This window comes from Marmota marmota, unplaced genomic scaffold (genome assembly GCF_001458135.2).
Source record: "Marmota marmota marmota unplaced genomic scaffold, marMar, whole genome shotgun sequence".
Taxonomy (NCBI): domain Eukaryota; kingdom Metazoa; phylum Chordata; class Mammalia; order Rodentia; family Sciuridae; genus Marmota; species Marmota marmota.
The window spans coordinates 20,409,164-20,416,725 of record NW_025999932.1 but is presented as its reverse complement, the minus strand read 5'-3'; the positions used below and the strand labels follow the sequence as shown (position 1 = coordinate 20,416,725).

Genomic DNA, 7,562 nt, shown 5'->3' with positions numbered 1-7,562 from the left:
AAAATAATCAATGCTTTGAAGTCTTTATTCAACCACACATCTGATCTTTCTCACAGACAGTTTCTATGGCTTTGTTTCTTGCTTAATTGTTTAGTGTCTTCACTACTTAGCAAAATCTGTTTTCCTATGAGGGCAAAGTATCAGATGTCACTCCTCTGAAGATACAGACTTGGCAAGAGGGCACTCATTCTGGAATTCCAGTGGTTTCAGGAGGATTCTATTTGACTGCTTCATTCCCTGATCTGTCCGTTGAGCTATCTACCTCTGTTGGTATCACACCCAGATTTTTATCTCCACTATTTGTCAGATAGTTGATATGTGGTCCTCAAAGATCTTCTGCAGCATTGATCGCTTCACCATCTCCTCTAACTAAATTCTAAGTCCTTTGCAGAGGTGATTTCTGAGGTTTATTTTTCTGACCCAGGAGGGCTTTTTCTTGGGAGTCATGCCTTTCTTTTTTAACAGGGAGTTGGCTGGGGATACAGCCTCTGATTTATCTGTTTGCAGCTCCTGGCAGGAAACCTGACCTCAAAGGCAAGTTGGGTCTTGTTCTCAGACTGCCTTGCCTTGAGCCCAGAGTCTGCTCTAATGGTGTTTGGCCAGGTGGAAGAAGGAAGCCTTCATTCTTCAGCAGCTCTTGCTGAGAATTTACTCTCTGAATCTTGAATCTGGGGAAATGAGAAATGCTGGTGATTTCCCCTCTTGAGGAAATACTATATTCCTTGACTGGGAGCTGAGGGAAAAGGGAACCCTCCTTATTGTTCACACTTACTCAGATGGGAGGGAGGAGTATCCTTTCTCCCCAGACAAAGGAGAGCCAAATATTTAGTACATTTTCTTAAATAAACGTTTCTTTATGCATTGCACACCCTTAGGAAAATCCTTGAGATTTTAAATAGTTGAGTTTTCATAATTTTAACCAGTTTTTTTTTTCCTCCTGGAATATAGGTCTATAGAGTTCCTCACATTATTATTCTCAAAGTGAAAGTTTAAAAGAGAGTTGCCTAGGTTTTCCCCAATGATAAATTAGGTGGAGATATTCTTAACAGTTAATTTAATTTCTTTTCAAATGAAAGAGCTTCCTTCAGGGCATGTAGCTATGAATGTGGAAGTCAGGTAACTCACCTGAATTCAAATAGATGAATCTAAACTGGGCCACTCATGTCAATGATTCTTTCATGCATTGTGTCTTGTGTTGCTAGTTTATAGCTATTCACTTACTCAGACAGTCTGTGGATTTTTGTTATTTCAGCCTGGCTAGGCTAGCTTTGTGTGCTATAATTTCTTTACTGGAGTAGTTCCCAATTATCATGGACCACAAAAGTATATTTTTGCAAAATTTGGGAGGAAGAAGTAAATCAACATTCATTTATTAATTTATATTCAAATGATTAAGAAAAGTGTAGCATGCATGCTTCACACCTGTATTCTTTCATTTTCTAGTTCACTGTGTTGCTGAGGAGTACCAAAAGTGTTTGTAGCTTCTCCACCTCTCTCCAGACCCAGTTTTTATCACTGTTGAACCAGATGGATGCTTAGCTCTGTCATAAATGGTGCGGACTCCTTCAGTACACCTTAATCATTGAGACTGGAGACTTTAAGATGGAGAGATACTGGTATGAAATCTATTTTGTCCTCCTGATCTCATATGTAGTAGCTTATGTTTTCATTTCCTACTTCACATCCTTCTTCCCTTTGGCTTGCCTGATTATTCTAGGGTTTACCATCCCAGATGCAAAGACAACCATATTAATTACATTACACAGATTATAATTTGCTAATACACATTCACACTCTTAAAGAGGAAAATAATAGACTGGTTTTTCCCAGGAAAACTTGGACAAAGTCTGATATCTCCTTAGTTATTTTCTTTAACCTTCTCAGGATATAGGCATTGGTAGTTAATATGCAATTGTTAAATTACCAACAAAGTTTTAGACAGATTTGTTGTCATTTGAAAACTGAAGTGGAGGGCTGGGGATGTGGCTCAAGGGGTAGCGCGCTCGCCTGGCATGCACGTAGCACTGGGTTCGATCCTCAGCACCACATACAAATAAAAATAAAGATGTTGTGTCCGCCGAAAACTAAAAAAAAAAAAAAATTAAAAAATTCTCTCTCTCTCTCTCTCTCTCTCAAAAAGAAAAAAAAAGAAAGAAAAAGAAAAGTGAAGTGGAGAACTTCATGTGATGTGCTGCTGTTGGAAACATCCCACCTATGGGATGTTGGGATGTTCCAACTATTATTCGGTACTAACATATGAGTTTATTATGATAAAGAGAGATAAACTACTTTTATAATGAGAGTAAAGATATATTCAAATGAGGAAATAATTTCTGTGGCAGGTTTGCATTGATTTATGGATTTTAGAGGACCCACATCCAAACTTTTTCCGTGTAGCTAACATTAAGAAGATGTGAAATCCTACTGTCTTATAGTACTGCCTTTGAAAGTAAACAAGGACATGTGGTTAATGGAGCTCCTATAAGACTATTGCCTAATTATTATTTTCAATTTTACCATAATTTTCTGTGTTGGAAACATTCCTCATAAAACCTTTTCTTACAGTTCTCCCTTTGTTGGTGAAAAGTTTTGATAGTACATATCATGGCTTCATATCTCACAGAAGTGGTGATTAAAGCTACAACCTATGAGATCAGGAACTAGATTTTATCTTCTCTTTTCCAAGCATATTTGGCTCATATGTTTATGATATACCATATAAGTGTTAGTTTTTAACCAACTTGTTATAGAAACAGATACTTTGAATATATTGGAAAGTCCTAGCTTGACTTCTATTAATGACTTGACTCTCTAAAGGGGGTGAATTACCATTGAATTTCTGATCAAAGTTTTCTTCATACCCTTTTTTCTTCATTTTCTTTGACCAAATCATTGATTTCCTGCTTCAATTTTACATTCTGCAAAATGTCATTTAAATGACACTACTGACTTCAACTGGTTGGCTTTTTATATAATATTATCAGAGGACGATATAGCTCCATGATGCCCAGTGGGAAAAACTTCACCCTTTATTGAATCATTGAATAGTGATACTATATTTTCATATTTGAAATTGCATTTGGTAATTTTAGTTGCATGTCAGTATTTCTAGATTTTTTCCTTTATCTACTAGCAAATGTTCATTATTAAAGACATTATTTATTGGTGTAGTATGTGTCAAAGTTATGCTGTATTGCTAACAGGCATTTATAAAACCTTATTCAAACACGAGCTCAGAGATATATTTTCTAGGCCAGCAGACAAAGATGTCTGCCAAGAAGCCACAGCTAGTCACTCTGATGTTGGAAATTGAGCTTCTGGAAGTCAACACAACTCTCATGACGCAAATATTGAATGGGAAAGCGTGAATTAGATATTTCAAATTGTATGATTCTTAGTTTAGCATATTACTGTTATGTGAAGGCCTGAAAATTTAAAAAAGACAATCTTAGAAATTGGGTTTTGAAAAGAAATATAATGCATGAAATTGGGTGGTTGTCTTTCAGACAGGGAGATGGTAGAACATTGAGTTACTCTGAGTGGACTAGTACCAGAGAAAACATTTGAATAATCAACATGTGGAGAATAATGTAGACTGTTATCCAGATAATTAATGAACAACAAATCATTTCTTTTAAGGTGAAGGATTTATAAAGAACCCATCCACATTGATTAAAGTAACTGGATAAGTGCTCAATTGTCCATTTCACTTTGCTCATGTGGTAGAACCTAGGAATAGGTCATCTCATCTGAGTGAGAGGAATTGAATTTGACAGAGCACAATGAAAGGGGTCACTATATAGTAAATTGCCTCTTCAAGTGCAATTATCTATTCAAGACATAAGTCAATAAAATTCCACCAGTCTTTGGTTTCTTTGGTTTTCTTCTGTTTACACCTTTTTTTTTCTTTTATCATTGTCATATTTACAACATGCATTTTATTTGCTGATAAAAAAAATTATCTACTTTTCAATTTCAGCAGATATTTTCATTGAAAACTGATAGGTTATCTCAGGAGCTGCTGGTATTTTCTTAGGTAGTATCAATCTTCACACCGTGAATCTTCATAGCAGAGAGAGGAGTATATTATAATAATACATTCATACTTGAAAATTGATATTTTGAAATTACTTTAAAAATTTAAATTTCTTTTTAATAACAAATTTGAGTAAGAATGAAAAAAAGTTTTATGTTTTCCACTTCCTCCATCCCCTAACCTGATAAAATACACACACACACATACAGAGAGAGAGAGAGAGAGAGAGAGAGAGAAAGAGAGGAAGACAGAAGTGAATCATGCCAAAATAGGCATTATTATTCTTGTGGTATTGCTATGCTTTAACATAAACATAGAGACTGAATTCTAATTTCTTTTGTAATTATTTTTAATTACAATAATTGTTCATTTATCATAAAATAAATCTTCTTAGATTTTAATATATTTAAGCATTATTACTTTATTTTGATCATGGATATAAAAATATGACTTCTTGAAAAGGGAAATTTTTAAGTACCGAGAGATCAATTTTGGGGAAAAATCATAACTTGAATGACTTATCATGGTTAATTAATTCTACAATTTTTGTATCATTGATACCTAAAAACATTATTATAGGCAAGTGGAAAATACTAGAAGATTACTTTGAATTATGTGTAATTGTAGACACGTACACTGTCCCCTTTACTAAACTTGCAAACATTTTTCTGTCTCAAAGCCCTCAAAACAATCATTGATAAGTTATAACCATTAAAAAATAGTCTTACAGCCAATTGAAAATACTAGAGCTTGTAAAATATTCAGAAATGTCTGAAGAATGTGGCATATACTCATTGCATTTGATATCAATGCTCAACCCAGAATTACTTTTATTAACCATGGTTATGCATATAAACTTCCACTTTACTTTGAATGCTTTGAACCACCCAGAACCTGGAGCTCTATCAAAGTCCTGCCCTAGCCTCTTAGATCTTGCTGTGATCTGTGAACTTAGAGCCTCATATCACCGAGAATTAATGTTCCCCAACTGGTCTCCCTTAAACAATGAGTGATAGATAATTGGCTATAAATACTCAAGCTTGCTTGCTCTTGAATAGTAGCAAAATTTATGAGGAATTACATTGTCTCTAAACTTTCAAGGGAGGATTGAATCAAATTTATCACCTGTGGAACTTTGTTTGATATTTTGTCTTTGCTTAGGCTTTCTGGTTAGTAAGTCTCACTCCCTACACTTACAGTATCCCACATACCTCCCAGAATATTACTTATCCATTTCCATTTAAATTCTTATTTTTGTTGTTGTTGTTGTTGTTGTTTCTGAGGAACCTAAACTAATATACTAAGTTGCACAAGTAATATTAGGTAGCAGATTTTAAGATGAGATACTGTATTTGAATTCTCTCTGAACAGACTAAAATAGAAACATATTTTTTTTTTAGCAAAGAGAGTATAGATAACTCATTTTATGCTGTAACACTGCAGTGGCTAACCCTGCCCATAAGTAACTGGGTAAAATTAATGTTGAAAATGATACATTGGCCTTGTAGTATCTCTGTCTTCAGGTAGATATGGGAAAAACATAGCTTAAAATGTTACAAAGTCAGTTGTTTTCACTAAATTCCACTGGTGTCCTGAGGAAAAACAAAGTCATTTACCATTTCAGATCCTGATGAGCATTTTAGAATGTCTCTATGGAAGAAGAGACCTTCGATTTTGGTACCCAGAGACCTTTATCATAAGGCTAGCAGAACTCAAAAAAAGAGTAATTTGAAGTTTCAGCAAATCACTTATGTCTAAGTGAAATGACTTTAGAAATGGGGAGATGGAAAGCGAGGCTCTTATGAAACTGCATTCGCCATCAATGGACTAGATAGATTATTCAAAAAGAGTCTGAGTAACAGCACTTAGTCACCAGGATAGACATAATTACCTAAAAGATTCTGCAATCACATGGAAATTTCTCAACATTACCCACAGAGAACTATGGCAATGATAATTTAATCTTGGTGTTTCTTGGGGGAAATATGATTTGATAACAAAAAATTCAAATGATATATTTTAAAAAGTGGATGAATGAAAGACTGAATTATTCCAATGGAAAATCACAATCTCCCATTGTTTACCTATTAAAGACACTTTTGAATCAGAGATAATTTATTTAAAAAGGCTAACATCCCTTGAAGGATTATGCTATGACCCATAAAGTGAACACAGTAATAATTCCTTCAAGTCTTTCTCCAAAATTATGTTTGGTCACTCACTTGAGAAATTGTACAATGGGGAGAGAGAAGTACACTAATTTTACAAAAATATATTACACTTTGTGTCTGAGTTAACACTTGAACCATGGACTGTCTTTTGTATGCAGGTGTGCAGAAGCCATATGGTAAATTAAATCATTTCCAAATATTGTTTATTACTGGTTCCAACACATTAAGGTAGAGGATTAAAAGTCCTCATGTACATATTCAGAATGGATATGCTTGGCACCTGAGAAAGCCATAATCATTTCCTTAAATTGTGGACTAAAAATTCTTGAAATTGCCAAATGTTCCCAACATTGTAAATTAGAGGCAATGCCGTGTACTGAGGAGAAAGGTAAATACCAAGGCCATTTTAAAAACATAATGATTAAGTTTTTATTGTCCTTCCCTGTCCCCATTTATGTTAAATTCCATTTCTTGGATCAAAAGGATCCCACGGATGATAGTTCACTTCTGAAATCTCTCTGCTCTGGTATATCATCTGTTGTTATAGATCTGGTATATGCGCTCTTTTCAAAACACAGAAGGACAGAAGTATATTCACTCAGACTTGAAATCATTACAAATTTAAGGTCTGCTTCAAGTCTCTGCTTAAATTAATTCCCTCTAGTGTAATATATTCCAAAGGAACCTCTGAATCTGTATGTATCAAAGAAATATATTTGGGGATATTATGTTAGACCCAAAGAGTAGAAAATGGTAAACTTCTAGATATTCTTGTGAGACTTACAAATTACAAATGCTAGAAAATAATTTATGTGAGAAAATAAGGAGCTTTCATATTGTATAAACTTGTAGGATTCCAGTGAAAAGAAAAAGAACAAGAAGAAGCCTCCAAATGGAAAGAAGAGCCTGTGCATTGCAATTCCTACCACTAACACTCTGGGCTTGGAAGGTCAGTTTGAATTCTGACTGGCTACTGTGGAATACTGCTCTAAAATAATTTATCAGGTAATTTTGAAGGGTGTGTTCTGTGAGTGGATGCAATCACACTTTGGGGCATGTATTAGTCAATTTATAAAAAAATACTTGAGGTAACTGACTCATAAATACAGAAGTTTTATTTTAGCTCCCATTTCTAGAGGTTTCAGTCCAGGATTGGTTGGCCCAGTTGTTCTTGGCCTGTGGTAAAACATCATGGTGGGAATGGATAGTAGAGGAAGATCATTCACCCCCAAAGCAGGAAGCAATAGAGAGGAAGGAAGGAAACAGGACACCATTATTTCCTTCAAGGGCACAATCCCCAAAGACCAAAAGACATCCTCCAAGGTCTTACCTCTTTCTACTACTTTCCAATAATG

At 34.8% G+C, this 7,562-nt stretch overlaps 1 long non-coding RNA gene across 1 annotated transcript in view; it reads left to right on the top strand.

Moving 5' to 3' along the window:
• Positions 1 to 7,288, top strand: part of LOC125615982 — a 14,105-nt gene extending 6,817 nt beyond the window's left edge. Inside the window, exons 2-3 of the long non-coding RNA XR_007346581.1 lie at positions 1,444 to 1,616; positions 7,060 to 7,288. This is a non-coding gene — a long non-coding RNA (uncharacterized LOC125615982). The remainder of the gene's footprint in view (positions 1 to 1,443; positions 1,617 to 7,059) is intronic.
• The last annotated feature ends 274 nt before the right edge of the window (positions 7,289 to 7,562 follow it).